This window comes from Parasteatoda tepidariorum, chromosome 5, assembly GCF_982258835.1.
Source record: "Parasteatoda tepidariorum strain Cologne lab strain chromosome 5, Ptep-v5.0, whole genome shotgun sequence".
NCBI classification, from domain to species: Eukaryota; Metazoa; Arthropoda; class Arachnida; order Araneae; family Theridiidae; genus Parasteatoda; species Parasteatoda tepidariorum.
In genome coordinates this window covers 28,121,508-28,142,421 of record NC_141759.1, presented here as the reverse complement: position 1 = coordinate 28,142,421, position 20,914 = coordinate 28,121,508, and the positions used below count along the sequence as shown (strand labels likewise).

Genomic DNA, 20,914 nt, shown 5'->3' with positions numbered 1-20,914 from the left:
TATCGTATGCACCAGGAAAATATATTTCCGATTGAGTTTTAGTACGTAAAAATCCAATCATTAGACTAAAAGTTTGTTTCATTTTATACCTCTCGCATAGTGCCTTATGACTTAATACGTAACTTAGAAATGTTTTTAGATCTGTATAGAGCCCCTGAATTAGACAGGCCGACTTATCATTTATTGTTGGAGCAAAGAGCTAACATAAGCACAGCGAATAAATATTTTCAAGTGGTAGTTTATTAATTGTAATTCTTGGTTTAATAAGTTCGATTTAGTAGATTTTAATCCACCACTATTTCTAAACAATGCGTAGGCTTATATAATTCACCACTTTATAGTACTTATTACATGCTTCACATTTTTAAAAGCAAGCAAATATTGTCAACTATTTGCAAACTTTACTTTGTAGTTATTTACCGTTTTTTAAATTATTTTGGCGTGTCCGGTGCAGTTGGCATCTCTGTTATAACATAACTAATACTAACATAACGTTAACTTGCGAACTTGTTTGCTCCAATATTGCTTGATAGGTCAGTTCTGATAGTATAGGAGCCTTAGATCTGTATATTATTGAATTATTTAACAATAAAATTGAATTATTTAACAATGAACTGATATTTTAAGTTTTTACAGTGTTGTTCTTCTACAATAGAAAGATGGGAACATAAACTGTTGAAATTTATTTTATTATTTAAAATTCAGATTATTTTAGATATGCCCAGAGCTGTAAATGCTGATTTATCTAAACAATTCAATTTCAACATCATTAAATTAGGTACTATAATCATACGGGAAATATAAAGCAAAAATAGGAGATTTTGCCTTAGACAAGATGTAGAATTCTTATAAGTAGCCACTTTTTTAAAAATTGAAAATTTTAAACGGTTAAAGAAACTGTAATAGCAAATAACGTAATGAATCTTTTCCGGAAGCATTTTGCAAAATTACGGTAAACATTGTGAAATTCATTTCTGAAGGAAAGAAAAATTTTAAAGAACAAGCACAAACGCAATTTTTAGAATATTATAGTATCGTATTTATTTAATAGAAAATATAATAAAATACAAATGGGATGCCCTTTTGACGGAAAAAGTGGTGATCAGATGGTGACTGGCACGCAATTCTCTAATCCCCATTTATTACATTTAGTCACCATGTGACGGTGCATCACCTCCTACAACAGAAAGCCTAAGCACGGTCTTTTATAAGTAGTCTGTGCAGATTATTTAAAACATGAAACAGTGGTGCGCATGAAACCAAATTCTATTTTAAAAGTAATTGAGAGAAAGCTATCAGATATATTTGAGAATTGAATCTTTGGTGGTTGACAAGTAAATAATGAAAACCAATTATATTCCTAAGTTTTTAAAAAAAATTGGATATATTTGCTACCACTTTCCAATTTTTACTACATATTGTATTAAATGGCTCTTTCGTAAACGGGTTTACCTTCATAGTGGTCAGATCGGACTACCATAAAGAAACCTAGTGGAGGCTTTCAGTTAAAGGAGGCGTTGGATGGTGGAAACCGTTTGTCTTGCCTTATAAAATAGAAAATGTAATTAAAATTTATCAGGAGAAATAGTTCCAATTCAAAAATATCCTTGAATATAGTTTTAAAAAAACTGATTTTTTTTCAAAAAGGATAATAAAACGCATTCCTTCCTGAAATAAAATAAAATTCGTTAAGTTAGAAACCAAATTACGATCCAGTTGCAGTTATAGAAATGTTTCAATTTTCAGAAGTTATTAAATTAGAGTGTCATTTAATATTATTGGCGAAAATTCTGAGAAATGGAACTTACTACATTTTCCATCAGAATCATATTTGCAAACAGCAGGTGACATTTTTTATGATAAATTATTCATTATACATTGAGGTATATTATTTGTTGTGAATGCAGAATCAAACGCGGATAGCAATGGGGGTGTAGCTCAGTGGTAGAGCGTTCGCTTTGCATGTGAAAGGCCTGGGGTTCGATCCCCCACACCTCCATTTTGTCTCAGTTTTTAATACGCAAAATAATTAGTTTTAAATTAAAGTAATTAATAGCTATTGCAGAATTTCTTTAGTTTCAGAAAATGCTTTTTCAAGTGATACTAAAGGTTGTGTATGAACTAATCATTTAATAAATTAGAATTAAAAAAAATTTGTCCATCACTACATACAAATAATTTCAATAGATTAGTTGTACAATTATACAATATATTATTAGAGGTAAGATAGAAACTGTAAACAATCGAAAGAACAAGCACTTTTTCTTGATGTTGGATTGATAAAAGTACAAATATAAAAATAAATATCTTTCGCACGCTGAAGTTTTTGAAAATGTTTAATCTTAGTAAGACCATTTTAAACTACAAATATTTATATCTTAATTAACAAATATTAGTTACTGATGATATATCTGCAAATGCACAGTTCGCAAAAAGAGAGAACTATCCTGAACAGCTTTTAATCTAATTATCGGATTTTCACATACTAGGACTCAATCTTAATAGTTCGACCGGATGTCCTTAATTATGTTAATTAATTAGTGCCGATGATATTTTAAGTTACGAAATCAAACGCAAAAACGTACTTTCACTGAATAAACATATCTTTTTTTTTCAACGACTGATGAGAAATTAAATTATAAACATACGACTGTATTAAAATTTGATGACTCAGAAGCCATTCAACCGATTTTGTTCAAATTTTGTATTTTGCCTTATAAAATTAGTAAAAGTAATGTAAAAATTTCTATACCTCAAAAATCAATTTTTTTTGTTGCTATTATTAAAAATAATAAAAAATGATTATTAAAAATTATTTTTGGTGCGGAATTATCTTTGGATAATTTTAAATGAGAAAATGCAAAATTTGAGTAAAATCAGTCGAATAATTCCTGAGAAGTCGAATTATAAAAATACGAATTTTTCAAAGTTTGATTTCTCAGGAAAAATTCGACAAATTTCACTCAAAATTCGTATTTTGTCAATTTAAATAACATTCCTTAAAATGATGTGGAAAATTGTATACTGTACAATACAATACTGTACATTTCCGATCACCCCAATATTTACAAATACTTCAATGAAAAACTCATGGTCTAAATTTACTACTTCTTTCAATAAAAATATGTTACCTAGCATTTAAGTTAATTACCCCGATCAATACTAATATCGAAATGTAAATTTTTTGTTTTTCTTTTTATCTGATAAAGAACGCAGTGCTCGAATTTGCTATTTCTATTTCTGTATAAAAGCGTTATTTATTATAATTGCTAAATAGGCCAATTACTACCAAGTTACCCCAATAATCGAAATTCCAAATATCGAAATGTGTTAAACTTTCTTAGTTCTTCCATTTATATCGTAAAAAAGACACATGGTCCAAATTTGAAACTGCCATGCGTAAAACTGTCACAGAACTGCGCAAAAACATGCCAAATAGCATCTCTGTCAATTTAGGGCAAATTACACTCAACATTACATTACCCCGTTAATTACAAAATATAGAAAGGAAACTTTTTTGGTTTTTCTATATATCTTAAAATGAACTCTTGGTCCAAATTTAAAACTTCTGTCTTGGCAAAAACGTGTTATATACACTGTTAGAAATTTCTCGTAAAAGATGGTTAAATAACAATTTATTTCATTGTTATTTCACCATATTCAAACAAAACAGTCAAATCACCATAAATAATATGGTAATCAAACTGTTAACTGTGAAAAAAATCGTTTATTGACTGCTTTCACATAATATGGTTAAGCAACCAGAATTTTATCTTACCAACTAAGCCGACCTACACTGTTAGAAATTTCTGAGAAAAATAGTTATAGAAAAATAGTTTCCGAAACAGTAGAATAAACGTAAAAAATATGGCATTCAAACAGTTAACATTGAGTAAAACCGTCGATTGATCATTTTAACCAAATACGTTAAAACAACAGTAAATTTATTCGCGCCATCTAGGTCTTTCGCCATAGAGAAGCCATACCCTCCAACTGCTACGGAATTTCCGTAGTTTCAGAAATCTTCTTTTCTGACGGTAGCTAAATTAATGTCTTAATATTTAAAAAAAAATTATTTTAGCGTAACTTGTCCACTATTACTTATAAAAGTGCAGGCCATATGGCTAGATTCTTAAGTTCTGATAAAAGTTTTATGAGAGATCCATTTGCTTTAAAAATTTCTACTTTGGTTCGCTACCACTAGAAAGAATTATTTTCAAAATCCTCATATGTTGGAGGGTATGGAGAAGCGTACGTTCATAGAAGCTCAAAGCTCATGCGATAATGGAAATATAAATATTATTCCATATCGCGTGAGCTTTGCTGGGATGCATGGGATCACCATCGAGCAAGACTAAGATACAAAAAGTAAGTATTTCATCATCAATTTTTTCATGTTATTATATATTGTATTTAAGTTTGAATCCCTCGTAAAAATGTAATTTTAAGTACATGTGTTCTTATGCAGGTGTCAAGTGATAAGTAATTTTTTTCTGAAGAAAAACGATAGTTACTTTTTGTATTCAGCAACTTATTTGTTTTGATCGTTATATTATTACTAAAAAACTTAAAATGTAAATCGCTAATGCTGTAATATTTTCATAATGTGCTTAATTTAACGCCATTGCACTTTAATATTCTACTAGCAACGAACTTTGATTTTCGAATGAAAGCACAATTCTTAATTAAATATATTATTACTATTAAAGTTTATTCATTGCATAAGAAATATTATTCGTGAAAGTCTAATACAGTTTTTCCCAACCTTTTTTGTACCATGCCCCACGTAAGCCTTTCTAAAATTCTTATGCCCCCCCTATGTAACATATACATAATTTTTAATATAAGAAAATCGAATTGTTCATTTAAGAAACTTAGGAAATTGTTAGCGAAATAAAATAAGTAAATTTTCAGAACATATAATGAAAAATTCAAATTCGAAATAATTTTAATAAGGATTTTTCTATAATAATTTAATATTTTAATTTAGTGAGATTCTTGCCCTTGATGCTTGCTGCACATAGATTTTATCTTAGATTCCAATTTGGTTAGCTTCAGTCTCAAGTCTCCCCATTGTGTTATATCCAGAGGATTTCTTTTTTTTTACCAATGAAATCATTTACAGCACTAAATCCACATTCAGCTAAATATGAAGATGTAATCGGTAACAATAGTTTTCTTGCACATTTGATTGAATTTGGGTATTTGTTTTTTGTTTCCTCACGAAGCCATGACATCACTCATTTCATATTAAATAAAGTTTTAACTGACTAATCATTTTCCATTTCTGCAAGTTCTTGATATATCAGACAAACCACTAACATGGACTGCAACATCCATGTTGGAAAATAAATTTGTTTTAAATCAGAATATCATTCTCTTAAATCAGCCGATAGAATTTTCAGATGATAGACAATAACAAGTAAAGCGGTATCATTTACTTCACATTTTTGGAGCCAATGAAACTGTTCAAAGTTTTTGTTGTTAATATATTTCTGACATAACTCAATAAGGGCAATGAAGCCAAATATCTTCGTTTTTGCATCAACAAGAGTTTTATTGGTTCCTTGAAGTTTCTTATTTAATATATTCGGTTTTTCAAAGATATTGGCTAAATAACTCACAAATGCTTTACCATCGACTGTAAACAGATACTTCATTTCAAAATTTTTTCGCCTTAAAAATCCTTAAGTCACATAATATTTATTGACTGCAATTATTTAAGAATTTATTATTGTATTTTTGTAGTATATTTGTAAGTCATATTTTTTTTCTGATTCTTATTTTGTTATCCTAAATTTGGTAGTTTGAAATTCATTTGGCACATTGGTGATAGTGGCAGCACAGATCCTTGTATGGACTTATTCCCTAAATTATTTTAAGAAGTCTTTTTTACCTTAATATATATAATTAACATTTGACCTTGTGATAAATTAAAAGTTTTGATTAGTTCTGTTCTATACTAAATATTAAAATGAACTTGATGACATTCTGGTTACTTTTGATAGTATGAACCAACTCAAAAACTCATTGCTTTAATAAATTTACCGAGAAAAAAAAACTGACTGGTAATAATTAATATTAAATGTTTATCTGATTGAAACAGCAAAAGAGGTTAATGCTACCTTGGTTGATAGTTTGCGAATTAACCGTAAAATAAAGTTCAGAATATTATAAAGTCTTCTTGATGATTCCAATTTATTAAAATAATAGTAAAAGGCATATTTTTTATGAAAAAAGTGACAGTGTGACAACTAGCTAACGAATTGCCATTTGTTGTGTTTAGTGCCTTAAAGTAGGTGGTGAGTGTTAATTTTGCACAATACTGTACAATATTGACAAAATTATACTGGAAATTGTAAAAGTGTTCTCTTCTAAACAAAATAATAATTAAAAATAGTAGGTTTTGAATTTAAAAATAGTTTTTTTTTCTTTTATGTTGAAATTGCTTTTTTTGCACTTTAGTGGAGCAAATTATACTTCAGTTATATTTTATTTCATATCCGTTGTTGAACAGCCAACCCAATTTTTGGGTTTATGACAACAAATGTTCAACTCCGTAGCCTTGTAATTTTGAACCAATCCAGAAGACAAGAAAACTCTTGGATCAGTACTCCCAGAAGTATTGATTTGTTATAAAATCATGAGGGACTTAGAGACTCGACAGATTTAATGTTCATCAGTCACCATTTACTACACATGGAGTCTTCGGCTGGCATGGATCGAACCTACGAACTCTTGGACATGTGCCCTGGGCCCTATCGACCAAGCTATCCCAGCCTTTTATTTCAGTTATAGTTAGTGTGGTACATCCATTATGTACAGAAAATGTCTTTATTTATTTATTGTGGGTTTTTTTTCAAGCCTACTACTAAACCTGAACATACCTAAATATTGAAAAAAGAGTCAAATTAAAAAAAAATTCTAGTTTTTATTTGTTTTTGTAAAGTGTAGTAGTGTATTTAGTAATTTTACACAATTAATTCCTTTTTAAAATTCTCATATTCATGATTTAGTCTTTATTTTCTAGCTTTTATCCCATTAATTGCTGTTACAACATATCTAGTGTGTTCATTTTTATTACTTAAATTCACTTTAAGCTATTTTAATGTAATGAGGCAAGGTGCTATATATTTTTACAGTTTGCAAAAGTGAAATGTAGGCTAAATTGAAAATGTGATGAATAATAATTTTAAAGCAAAATTTATAATGTATCATTGCAATATATGTAATTATGTAAATTACTCATCTAGAGTGTACTATCTCCACATGTCAACTCATAGACATGAGTTCCGTGTTAAGTTTAAGTGTAACTCATTAGTTGCAAATAAATTAATTTGCTGTTTTACTATTAATAAGTTTAAATGTATTTCAAACTTATTAAGTATGTACTTAGTGTAGGTACATCTAAATAGTTAATTTTCTTTCAGGTCTTCAAACCACTTGATCTGCAATCGCTACCAAAGCATCCATGTCTTAGGTAATTGTGTGATCCACAAACATAGAGTTTCAATTTGCCAGTGACTAAAAATGTCAATATATTTTTAGTTTAATTTTAGCTATTGTTTAAAAAGAGAAAAATGATTAAAAGTATTAAAATAATTCATCTGGGATATTTCTCTCCCTATTTAAACTTGCATATTGAATTTCATGAGAATAAATGTTGTAAGATATTTTTATTAATAATTGAGAAAATTAATTAGAATTTTATAAAATTTCTCACTGCTGGGAGATGTATCTCCACACGTTTGAAATAATCTATATCTAATTTTTGTTGTCTTAGCATTTGAATGTTTTCAGAAATGTTTAAATTTAAAATTTTGTGAAAATTATAAATTAATTTATAAGATAATGTTTTTTTTCTATTCTCATATCACTCATTATTATTATTATTTTAATTTTAGGGACATCAATGTTGAGGTGTGAGGAACTATGGATGGCATAGCCGTGAACACCAAAATTAAATATGCAGTAGCTGTAGCAACTTGGTTTGCGTCTTATTACATATTAGAGGTACTAAAAATTTTCTTGAATTTTTCTTCTTCTCCCCCCTCTCCTTTAAGCTCTAAAGGTCTTGAGCAAAAAAAAAAAAAGTTTTAGCAAATCGTTAGAATGCCACAAGACCTATAAACATGACTTTTTATACCATTCTTCCAATTGTTGCACAAAAATTTACCTGATGTGTGTTTCAATATATTATTCATTAAAACCAATTATATTTTAAATAAACCTATGATTGGAACAATATCTTATCAGAATTGCTGTTTATGATTAAAATTTAATTATTAATTCAAATAGTTCTACCTAATTACAAATGAATCTCAATTCAGTTATGGGATGATCCATCAGTTATTTTGTGCTTTTTATCATAATGTAAACAACTTAAATTAACTGGGGTCTGTTTAGAAGAAATTTGGGTCCGTTAACGGACCCTTCACAGAATATCTTTTCATAAAAACGGACCCTTCACAAAATATCTTTTCATAACAACGGGCCCTTCACAAAATATTTTAACTTAAAAACGGACCCTTCACAAATTAATTTATCTTTTAATCTGACCCTTCACAAATTTGTTTATCTTCATTATTGTTTTGCTAATCGAATAAAACCTTCCCAGGGGGGGGGGGAGAAAGACAGATGTAAACAAACTAAGTTTTGTCTTCGGCAGACGCTTCTTCCTTTATTCGTCCGAAATAAATATTCTGTGTTCAGCAGTAAAAGCTATAAATACGAAATATTTGTATGTTGCCCCTCTCATTTAGTTGTAGCAATTGCTGTTTATTTTTTAAAATTTAATTTTTTTTATTTATTATAATTTTACAGTGTTAAGCATAATCTTGTATGTCTTTACAATTTAAAAACTCCTTGAAAAAGTTTTTTTGCAATAACGGACCCTATTTGCACAAATTCACAAAAGCGGACCCTGGTTGAAAGAATGTGACTTAACGTTTATTTTATATTCACAAATTACGAGTAATTTTTTCACAATTTTACAAAAACGGACCTTTCACAAAATGTCTGGGCAGACCCCTGATTAAAGATTAGAAGCTCTGATTTAACTCACGATTTTTTTTTCTTCCTGAAATCAAATCACTAATAAATCAAATATAATGATAAATAAGTTTAATTATGAGAAATTTTAAATATTTTGTTATACAAATTAACAGTAGATTCTGCTTGGATGTGCCTTCACCTTTTTTTTATTTTTATTATGCTCTACTCTTAATAGATTAAATTAATTTAAAAATGTTTGCAGATTAAGTCTGTTAAACAAATGTATGTGACTTTCCAATATTCTATAATTGTTTATTTTCTCATGTGAAAATATCATATTTAAAATGTTAGAAATAACTGAAAGTTACAATTCCTATGTTAGTAAAATATTTTAAACAAAATGAGGCTGTCACTAAAACAGTTGTGTTGTATTATGTTTTAAGAGCTTAAAAAGCTGCTGAATATATGCTATGCATCAATTTTATTCATTGAGTGTTCATACTGATTGAGAATAGATTCTTTTTGCTACAGATAACACATATTTACGCATTTTTTTAATCTAGTTCCGAGGTAATAAAATAAATTTGTTCATTAACTTTTGCATCAAGTTGCATTTGGATTGGTCAACCTTTCTGTGCTGAGTTTATTAACAACTAACTGGTTTCTCTAATAATTAACAGTCAATAACTAATAATAAACTTGTCAATTTGTATAAATGTTTATGGTAATTTCTAATTTGCCTTTCAGTTGCTTTTGTTGATAGCCATTTTTTTAGCTTTTTGCTTTTATTTTTTTACATATGTGTATGTTGAGCGTTTCTAAATAAAAGGATTCTCCATGAAAACTTGTTATTAAAATAGTATTAAAAATATTTTTGACTTCGTGGAGTTTTTTTTTTTTTTTTTTTCATTTTCTACAATATGAGATTTGAGATATGTTGTGCCAAGGTTTTCTATTTTGGCTAAATTTGTTTCTTAAAAATCAGTATTTGGAATATTGATATCAGTAATGTTTGTCTTGCAAAATTTTCAATAGAAAAAGTCAGTTTGCTATTAGATTGAATGTTATCATAATTATAGTTGTTTCTGAAGCCCAAGAAAATTGATGTACATAAAATTATTTTTTACTAATTTTAACATATTTTTCAGGTGCTTTGTTAGAATAAATCCAGTGTCTGGCTCCAAAGTAGAAAGGGAAAAGATTGTTTATCAGAAATTTACCCTAAGATTTTAAGCTTTCTATCTCTGACAGTTGGGTGAAAGATTGTCGACATTAATAAATTCATCAATTTTTTATTCTTTCCTTCATTCACAGGGTGCGTAACATTTTAAAAAAGTGTTTAAAGGTGTTTATTTTGCTTATATGAAATGATCTGTAGAAATTAATAAAGTCATTTTTGTTATTGGTAATTGTTTTCTTTTCATTATCTGCAATTTATCAACATGTTTATGAAGTTTTAATAAAACACTTTATTTTACTTAAAAAGTTGAAACAGTTGATGTTAGAATTACCTAGTTTAGTTTTGAGAATAACTTAACTTTCAAAAATTGTGGTATTAATTGTTCTAATTATCATTTATATTCTGTTCTCGTATACATTAAATGATATATCTTGAAGTTCAGTATCTTGCTTCTGACGTACTGAAGGCCTCGGGGACCTTCAACTTTCGGGAGGAATAATTCTATCCTTAACAATAAATAATCCTCTGCTATTAATTTATTCTCGAGGAAGAAGCCATTCAATATATAAATTGAGTCCGTTAAAAAAATTGGTAGTTATGGATACTTAATTATTCCCGAAAAGAAAGCGAAAAATGAAATTTATTTGGTACCAGTTTTTACTCTTTTCCGTCCTGATATAGAGTTTCAGCCTTTGATCAATTTTAAAACGCGTTGTGTTTACACTTTGTAGTTTTGGTTTCTTCACTGGTTGCTTAGTTCTCGCGCCTTATTATATCGAATGGGTGTTTAATTTTAAATTTAATATTTTAATTTTATTTATTTTTAATCTCTTATATCATTTTTATTTAACATTTACTTGAATATCATCCCTAATTCAATACAATCAAATAGAGATTGTATATCTGGGAATTTGTTTCCTAAATTAATTTAATTATATCATTTATTTAAATTCATGTTATTTTAATTAATCTAACTTAAATTTAAATCACTCTGTTTTATGCACTTTAATTAATTATGTAACTTATTAATTCAGCTTAGATAGGAGGTACAGTATCCATTACTAGGCACTCCGTCTGTTTGTGTTCAAGTTTTGCTTTCAGTGGATTTTGTATATATCTTCTCTTTATTTTTAACTCACTGAATTTGAGCTTAGGCTAAACACCATATAACCACTGAGATGAATGAGTTAGGGTACCTGGCGGGGCCGAAACTTAGGTAAATATTTCACATAGGCTTTCAGTGGACAAATTAAACTTTTTCCAAGTTGTAAAAAGTGCAACTCCAGCAAGGCTGGTCCTCACCATCTACTTGATTGCCTGGATTTCACCATGGAAGAGGTTCTTGAGAGACCTCTCCTTTTCCTCGATTTTTTGATGACTCGCGGCCGCATCGATCTGGTATAGCTCCGCTATCCCAGCTGGGATTGGAAACAACAACATGTTGTGGTAAGGAAAATAACTTTTAAAGAAATTTACGAAATAAAGAATCATTCATTAGAACAAAGGCTGTTCTACAATTTGAAGAAATTTTCCCAAAAAGCATAGCCTGCAGTTCTACATGAATTCAGGTAAAATGTATGTGTTTCTTATATTGTTTAATGTTAGTTGTTGATTCTGTGAACTCTATATTTTATTTAAAAAGAACATTTGGTATTTCTACTGAGTTTTTTATTACGAGAAAGACTCTCGCTGGAAATCTTACCCGGGAAAAAAAATAAAAACTGGCAGAAAAACAGTTTTATTTCTAACTTCTTTTGAAGAAGAGGAAAATATCTTGAATCTGATAACTTAAAAATTTAAATAAAAGAGAAACAGAACTTCTAGTCTAAAAAAAGAGAATAGATGGTAGTAAAAGTATCTTAATGTTATTTTTATTGCGCATGGAAAAAAATACATTCCATATCTGGCATGTTAACCCTCATACCCCTATGGAGTTAACCCTCATTTGCGTTTCATAGAGAAGAAAACCATGAAAACCTCTCCGGTCAGCCTGATGGCATGGGGAATCTAACCCATGATCCGTCTACCAAATAGGATATTTTACATTAGCGAGCCGGGTGCGGAATCGAATTGATCAGCCTTTGCTGAAGTTTGAACCCGGTTCACCTCATTGGAAGGCGAACGTTCAATCCCATGAGCCACCGCGGCTCGCTTTTCACTTATGTAATAATCTTAGACAATAAATAACAATGGGGAAAAGTTATTGCAAATATGGATAATTGTACTAGGAAGCACGTTTTTACACTTAGCACTTCGAGTACTTTTAAGAACTATTTAAACTAATGAGAGTACCAATCATTTAAAATACATAATGCAGTAATTTTCTTGAACAGTCAATAAAATGTCAGAGTTGGTCGTAAAAAAATACATTGGAATGCAAAAGGTTAAGAATGTTTACTTGCATCATAAATATTTAGAAATTTTGTTTTAAAATTTGCTTTATTTCCCAATAGGCTCACTTCGTACACAAAAACGATCAAGGTGAAATTGCAGTCGTTGGAGTTTTCTTTAAAGTAAGTTTTTCATAAAATATTAAATGTTTAACATAATTTTTCTTCCCAAATAGCTGTCGCTTATTTTTATATAAATTATCAACGGTTATGCAAAGAGACAAATTACTACATTCAAATAGCAAAACTTTCACTTTTGGCTCGCAAGTACTGTTTTCTGACCACTGATTTGGATCAAGGAGTTATCAAATGAAAGACTATACAACCCTTTTTTTAAGGGTTGTATCTCGAGTTTTAAAGCCGAATGAACCGGTATTTGGCATCAGTAACTGCCAAAAAAGGGAGCATAGTATCCGTTAGCTATTTGCAACCATGGGTAATTTCAAAGCAAACCTTGCACCGAAGTTTGGGAAATATTAGTCTAGATTCTAGCAGGCTTGTCAGCAGTGTACTGTTCACTGCAAATCGACAGCGATTAGTCTGAAGTAGAAAACATGCAATGTGAACATCATCATATTCTGTGATGTTTTCCAACGAGTTCAGGTTTAGCTTATACTCTGACTTATGTCAAATTTTAATTTAGAGAACACCAGATACATGTTACCACCAAGACAACACCATTGAACGACACCGTTGTGATAGTGCGGGATTCCTCGTTTGGGGTGATATAAACTGGGCTCCTGAACAAATCTACATTTTCATATCGGAATCATAACAGGTCAATTTTATCAGACATCATTGTAGAATGGCACGTACGTTTGTTTTGTGTTTACTGATGATAATCAAGCAAACATCGTAAACGAATTACTTCAATCTGAGGATATATCCCGTATGAAATGAACAGCAATTTCACCCAGAGCCGGATTTAAGCTTGGTGGGGCCCTAAGCTACTGAAAATGATGGGGCCCTTATAAGTTCAATTCCATTTCTATACACCTAAAGTAAACTGTCATTATTTTTTATAGTTGAGTATTAACATTACATTATTAAAAAATTTGATAATATTACTTTATTGTTAAATTTATAAAGTCCCTGACCCATTTTGATGTTTAATAACTCATAAAATAATAGATTAAAATTAATAACATAAATGGTTAGATAGACTCAAAAAGTTTCATAACCCTTGTCAATGAACTTCCACGTGTGCCCCCTTCGTCGCACGGAGAATATCAAGTCGATAGTCAATTTCACGCCAGGTAGCGGCAAACATGTCGGAAACCACAGAGGCTATTGCGGTTGTAATTCTGGCTTTTAGGTCATCAATGTTCGACACGATCCTCCTGTAAACATTGTCCTTTATAAATCCCCAAAGAAAAAAGTCCAGCCGCGTTATATCAGCTGATCTGGGTGGCCAAGGAATCGGACCTCCTCGGCCAATCCATCTTCCTGGAAAATGGTCATTCAAAGAACTAAGAACGATGATACCCCAATGAGTTGGTGCACCATCTTGTTGCAAAAAGACATGTGGCTGAAGCTCTTCTAGTTGTGAAAATACGAAGTTTTCTAACATGTCTAAGTGTACGACTGATGAGACCATCTTTTCTGTAAAAAAGAAAGGCCCAATGACTCGGTCGTGCATTAGTCCACACCACACATTAACCTTTGGGGAATCCCTTTGTGTCTCACGGTATTTATGGGGGCTTTCAGATCCCCATATGCGCACATTATGGCGATTAACAATGCCAGAAACATGAAAGGATGCTTCGCCGGAGAACATTATGCGCTTCAAAAAATCAGCATCATCTTCTACCCTTCCTACCATATCTGTTGCAAACGCCATCCTCTTAGGCTTATCGTCCGGTTCCAAACCTTGAACAATTTGAACTTTGTATGCATGTAGTCTTAATTGTTTCTTAATAACCTTATACACTGTCGAAATTGGCATATCCAATTCTCTTGCCATTGATCTCACAGATCTTCTAGGATTGTCTAAAAATGTCTGTCTGACATGCTCAACGTCAAAATCACTTGTGCAGGGACGTCCGGAATGTTTCTTATCTGCGATACTTCCAGTTTCTAGAAAATTCTTTTTCCACCGCAAGATGCTGCCTTTGGATGGAGGATCTTTTTGGTAAATTCATCTGCAATTTCTCTGTGCTTGCACTATCGATTTCGTTTCTATGAACCACCATAAAATCTGTGCTTTCTCTTGTGGTGTATGCATTCTCCTTAATATCCGCTCGAATAAAACATCACATAGAAAAGTACTACATAGAACAAACACATCAAAAGTAAACATAACATTGCAATAGTTGCCAAAAACAAAAGAGAGAAAAATGCAATTAATAAGCAGACGTTATTTAGAAAAGTATAGATATTCGGACTGGAAAATGAAATTATCTGAAATTAACCACACGCGTAGACGATATTTACAAAAGTAAAGATGTTCCAACCTGAAAAGGAAAATATATGAGTTATTCCATCAATAAATGCCATAAGTTTGTTTATATCTTCATTACTTTATGAGTTATTGAACATCAAAATGGGTCCGGGATTTATAAACACCCTGTATGTTAATTGTGATGAGACTATTATGTTGAACCTTTCTTTTATTGCACATATTTTTTGAACGAGGGAAAAAGTTACAAAAGAAACACATTTTAAGCACAGAGTAAAAATTTGGCGTGCTGGGCCACTATATATTCAACAGAGTTTTTTTTTTAGATTCATTTTGAATATATTTTATTTGCAATTCTTAATGACTTTTTCGCTTTTTTTTTGCTTTACGTTACAAAATCTATAAGACTAAAGAAACATGAAATTTTGAATGTGCGAAGAAAATATGCAAAGAGTTAGAAAGAAAACAACAAAATACAGTTTGATTATGAGTTTTATTTTTTTTATAATCGCCGTTGAACAATCGACTCAATTTTGAGTTTACGGCTACCAATGTTTAACTCCGTAGCCTTGTAATTTTGAACTCAATCCAGAAGACAAGGGAACTGCTAGATTAGTAACCAGAGGTATTTATTTGTTATGAGAACTTGGAGGATTTCGTGACCCCGACAGATTTAACATGCACCAGTCACCATTTTATACATGGGTATTCTTATGCTGGCTGAATTCAAACTCCCATTCTCATGAACACGAGTCCAACACCCTATCAACCAGGCTCTCCCGGTCAAATTTATTAGTTTATTTTATAACAGTCATTGCACAGTCGACCCAATTTCGAGTTTACGACTACTAATATTCAACTCCGTAGCCTTGTAATTTTGAACCCAATCCAGCACTCCTTGGAGCAGGTGAGGCCTTTATATTAATACTGTTTGTATAAATAAAAAGAACATTTCGTAAGCTGATATTATTTATTGATGTTTGTATTGAAAATATTTCTTCACTATTTTTGCTTTCTTTTTAATTATTTGAAGTACATTTGCTAAATTTTTGTGAGAGAAAAAAAAATTGTCATTATTTATGTAAATGTTTGGCTTATATTTTTAAGGATTTATTAAAGGGTCTATTAAATATCAGAGAGAATAAATGTCATACTGGTTTAAAGTATCAGCTCTGCTCTTGATGGTGTATAGTGGCTAGGATGTGAAAGAGCAACAGTCCCGGGCATCCAGCCAAAACGAGCATTCAACATATCAATGGAACACACTAAAGCTTTATATCAATTAGCAATTAGTTTTAGATAATTACAATTGTAGAATAATTATCTTATTATAGAATGAAATGTTTTAAAAGACAAATATCTGCTAATTTTTAACATTTAATCAACGAAAAAAAAGAACCAATATTGAAATCTAACGAATTTATTATTTTTAACTACTGATAAAGTTTGTGACAGAAAAAAAAATTAAAGCCTGATAGATTTCAGAATTTTAGAAACACCTTCTAGTTTACTATTACAATCAAATAGGTTTCGATGTCTTTCATCCCGGTCTCATTAGTGATTCAGCATATTTCGATATTATTTTTGTTTCGTTCTTACTTAATATTAATTTGTTTGCGACAGTTAATTTGTATACCTCTTTTACCATTTCGAGGAGTTTAAAAATATAATATTGAGGATTTTAACTTTTTTGTATGTTTTATTACGTCATCATCACACCCACACGCAACTGTCTACACTAAATATTGCTATATAGAATGAGATAGTAAAACAAACGTGTGTAGTTATTTAAATTCTTATTCAAAAGTATTAGTTAATATTTTTTTGAACTGAAAATTTCTGTCGTCTTTTAGATATTTTAAAGTGCTATTTAAAACTGCTGCATATCACATGAAAGCGTTAAATATATCATTTGTACAATTTTAGAGTAAAATAAAGGGGAATTCTGATCCTTAGAAACAGATATTAAATAGTCTGATGATCGAATGATGGGGCAAAAAAAAACTTTTTTACCTTTCAAACTAAAAAATTGTTTATTTATAAATAATTTATTAATACTCAAATTGCTTGAAAGATGATATGTTCCTTCTAATGACAACGAAGTTTTTTGTTTTATTCAGTCATTTATTTATATTTATTATGTCCGACAATGTAAAAAAGAAAAAAAAATGCATTTTGGGCTTCTCAGGGCCCCAGCTCCGAATAAAACTTTAAAAAAAGAGGGGGGAAAGTAGGATCTGGGGGCCCTTGTCATCTCGGGGCCCCTAGCTACAGCTTATTTAGCTTATACGTAAATCCGGCCCTGGCTCTTATAAGTTCAATTCTATTTCTATGCTTCCCCTCCGCAGAGGATCAAAATTGTGATGGCATGTCTTCGGATCATCCTCCGGGATGTTTCCCAGACCGTCGCCAATAGCCCATTGTGCAGCTCTAGTGCGACGTAAATTAACAACAACAACAACCATTTCTATGCACCTAAAGTAAGCTGCCACTATTTTTTATTGTAGAGTATTCACATTATATTATTAAAAAAATTGATAATATTACTTTATTGTTAAATATATTAATTGTGATGAGACTATTATGTAGAACCTTTCCTTTATTGCACATATTTTTTGAACGAGGGGAAAAAATTACAAAAGAAACACATTTTAAGCGCAGAGTAAAAATTTGGCGTGCTGGGCCACTATATATTTAACAGTTTTTTTTTTTTAGATTCATTTTGAATATAATTTATTTGCAATTTTTAATGATTTTTTCGCGAATTTTTTTTCAATTGTATTTTCTTTACGTTTCAAAATCTATAAGACATAGAAACATGAAATTTTGAATGTGCATAGAAAATATGCAGAGAGTTAGAAAGAAAACAAGAAAATACAATTTGATTATTAGTTTTTTTTTTTTTGTTACCGCCGTTAAACAACCGATTCCATTTTGAGTTTACGCCCTATCAACCAGGCTATCTCGGTCAAACTTATTAGTTTATTTTATAACAATCATTGCACAGCCGACCCAATTTCCAGTTTACGACTACTAATATTCAACTCCGTAGCCTTGTCATTTTGAATCCAATCCAGAAGACAAGGGAACTGCTAGATTAGTACCCAGAGGTATTTATTTGTTATGAGAACTTGGAGGACTTTGTGACCCCGACAGATTTAGCATGCACCTGTCACCATTTTATACATGAGTATTCTTCTGCCGGCTGGATTCAGACTCCCATTCTCACGAGCACGAGTCCAACGCACTATCAACCAGGCTATCCTGGTCAAATTTATTAGTATATTTTATAACAGTCATGGCACAGCCGACCCAATTTCGAATTTACGACTTCTAATATTCAACTCCGTAGCCTTGTCATTTTGAACCCAATGCAGCAGTCCCTGGAGCAGGAGAGGGCCGTTATATTAATACTGTTTGTAAAAATAAAAAGAACATTTCGTAAGCTGATATTATTTAATTGGTGTTTATATTGAAAATATTTCTTAATTATGTTTGCTTTCTTTTTAATTAATTTAAGTACATTTGTTAAATTTTAGTGCAAGAAAAAAATTGTCAATATTTATGTAAATTTTTGGCTTATATTTTTAAGGATTTATTAAAGGGTCTATTAAATAACAGGGAGAATAAATGTCATACGGGTTTAAAGTATCAGCTCTGCTCTTGATGGTGTATAGTGGCTTGGATGTGAAAGAGCAACTGTCCCGGTCATCCCGCCAAAATGAGCATTCAACACATCAATGGAACACGCCAAAGCTTTATATCAATTAGCAATTAGTTTTAGATAATTACAATTGTAGAATAATTATCTTATTATAGAATGAAATGTTTCGAAAGACAAATATCTGTTAATGTTTAGCATTTAATCAACGAAAAAACAGAACCAATATTGAAATCTAACGAATTTATTATTTTTAATTACTGATAAAGTTTGTGACAGTAAAAAAAAGAGAAAAAATACCTTCTAGTATACCTTCCTTAGAAGAAACACCTTCTAGCTATACTATTCAATCAAATAGATTTCGATGTCTTTCATCCCGGTCTCATTAGTGATTCAACATATTTCGATATCATTGTTGTTTCGTGCTTACATAATATTAATTTGTTTGCGACAGTTAATTTGTATACCTCTTTTACTCACACCCACATACAACTGTCTACTCAAAATAATGCTATATAGAATGAGATAGCAAAACAAACTTGTGTAGTTATTTAAATTCTTATTCAAAAGTATTAGTTAATTTTTTTTAACTGACAATTTCTGTCCTTTTTTAGATATTTTAAAGTGCTGTTTAAAACTGCTGCATATCACATGAAAGCATTAAATATATGATTTGTACAATTTTAAAGTAAAATAAAAGGGAATTCTGATCCTTAGAAACAGATATTAAATAGTCTGATGATCGAATGATGGGGCAAAAAAAAAAAGAACTTTTTTACCTTTTAAACTAAAAATTTTTTTATTTATAAATAATTTATTAATACTCAAATTGCTTGAAAGATGATATGTACCCTACTAGTGACAACGAAGTTTTTTGTTTTATTCAGTCATTTATTTATATTTATTATGTCCGACAATGCAAAAAAGAAAAAAAAATGCATTTTCGGCTTCTGAGGGCCCCAGCTCCGAATAAAACTTTAAAAAAAGAGGGAGGAAAGTAGGATCTAGGGGCCCTTGTCATCTCGGGGCCCCAAGCTACAGCTTATTTAGCTTATACGTAAATACGGCATTGATTTCACCTGACTTAAATACAATAAAGCAGGTGGGTGACCTGCTTGGCCAAGAAGTTGCAACCCTTTAACCACCTTACATATGTGTATTGGAACTTTGAAGTGCATTATTACTTGCTGACTGGAGTAATCTTCTATTTAGATTACCCCAGAGAGCTCGCCTCCCAAGCAGGTGAACCAGGGTCGCGTCGACCACAGCTCTGACGTAAAATATCCTCAGTGGTAGACGGATCATGGGTTAAAGTAATCATGCTCTCAGATTAACCGTGGAACGATTTCATGGTTTTTCTCTCCACTTAACACAAATGCATGTTAGTTCCATCAAAAAGACCTCCACGGAGGCAAACATTTCTCCCAATACTTGATCCAAGAAATCCCTTGTCTTTCAGATTGGATTCTAAATAACTAGGCTACGGACGGAGTTGAACATTGGTAGTCATAAGCTCAGAATTGGGTTTGCTGTTCAACGACGGTTATAAAAAGATCAGCTTGATAATTATATACTTAACATGATTAGGCTATGTACGGACTATATTTCATCGCATGGAAGACATATAATGCATACCTGCCAACTTTTCCGGAAGATTTTATTTTCATATTTAAAGTGGTAGTAAATATATACTATTTTTTCTTGTATAAACTTAATTTTTAAATGATTTTGATCACCACTATTCTTACAAAAATGAAGCAGATATATTAATATGCGTTACTATCATGGTTGTCATGTTAAGTTTTCTCAAATACAATGTATTTGTTTGCTTAAAATTGAAGTTTTAATTCCATTTTAATACCACTGGGAAAAATGATAATGGAAGGGATTAAAAGTTGGCAGGTATGATAATGTATTTACCATAATACCAACCAGGGCTGAAGGCTTATATATATACCAAGACGGAAAAATCCAAAAACTGGTACAAAGGCATTTCATTCTAGCATTCTTTTCGAGAAACTTTAACCCTTTGACTACAAATTTCAAAAAATGATTTTTTTTGTCCCGTTTATTATTCAAAAGAACAAAATATGTCACAAATAAGGCAAATTTAGTACTTGGGATTTTTCTTACAGGCGGTTTTCAATTTAGAGGCAGGTACATAATGGTGGGATACATATGTTCATTAGTAATTTTTAAACATTTATTGGGACAAATGAGTACCGTTATTAGTCAAAGGGTTAAATTTGTGCAAGTATAGAGGTTAGAGATTTTTTTTTTACTGTTATGGC

General features: G+C 30.7%; 1 long non-coding RNA gene and 1 other non-coding gene across 3 annotated transcripts; both read left to right on the top strand.

The window, feature by feature from the left end:
• The first annotated feature begins 1,927 nt into the window (after positions 1 to 1,927).
• On the top strand, positions 1,928 to 1,999 carry TRNAA-UGC (transfer RNA alanine (anticodon UGC)). The gene has a single exon. It is a non-coding gene; the product is annotated as a tRNA-Ala (tRNA).
• Positions 2,000 to 4,254: 2,255 nt separating this feature from the next.
• On the top strand, positions 4,255 to 10,398 carry LOC147808719 (uncharacterized). 2 transcript variants are annotated; one of them, XR_015433657.1, is made up of 4 exons: positions 4,338 to 4,368; positions 7,431 to 7,480; positions 7,905 to 8,013; positions 10,143 to 10,398. It is a non-coding gene; the product is annotated as an uncharacterized LOC147808719 (long non-coding RNA). The 2 variants fall into 2 exon arrangements; XR_015433658.1 differs by lacking the exon at positions 7,431 to 7,480 and having other exon boundaries at positions 4,255 to 4,368.
• The last annotated feature ends 10,516 nt before the right edge of the window (positions 10,399 to 20,914 follow it).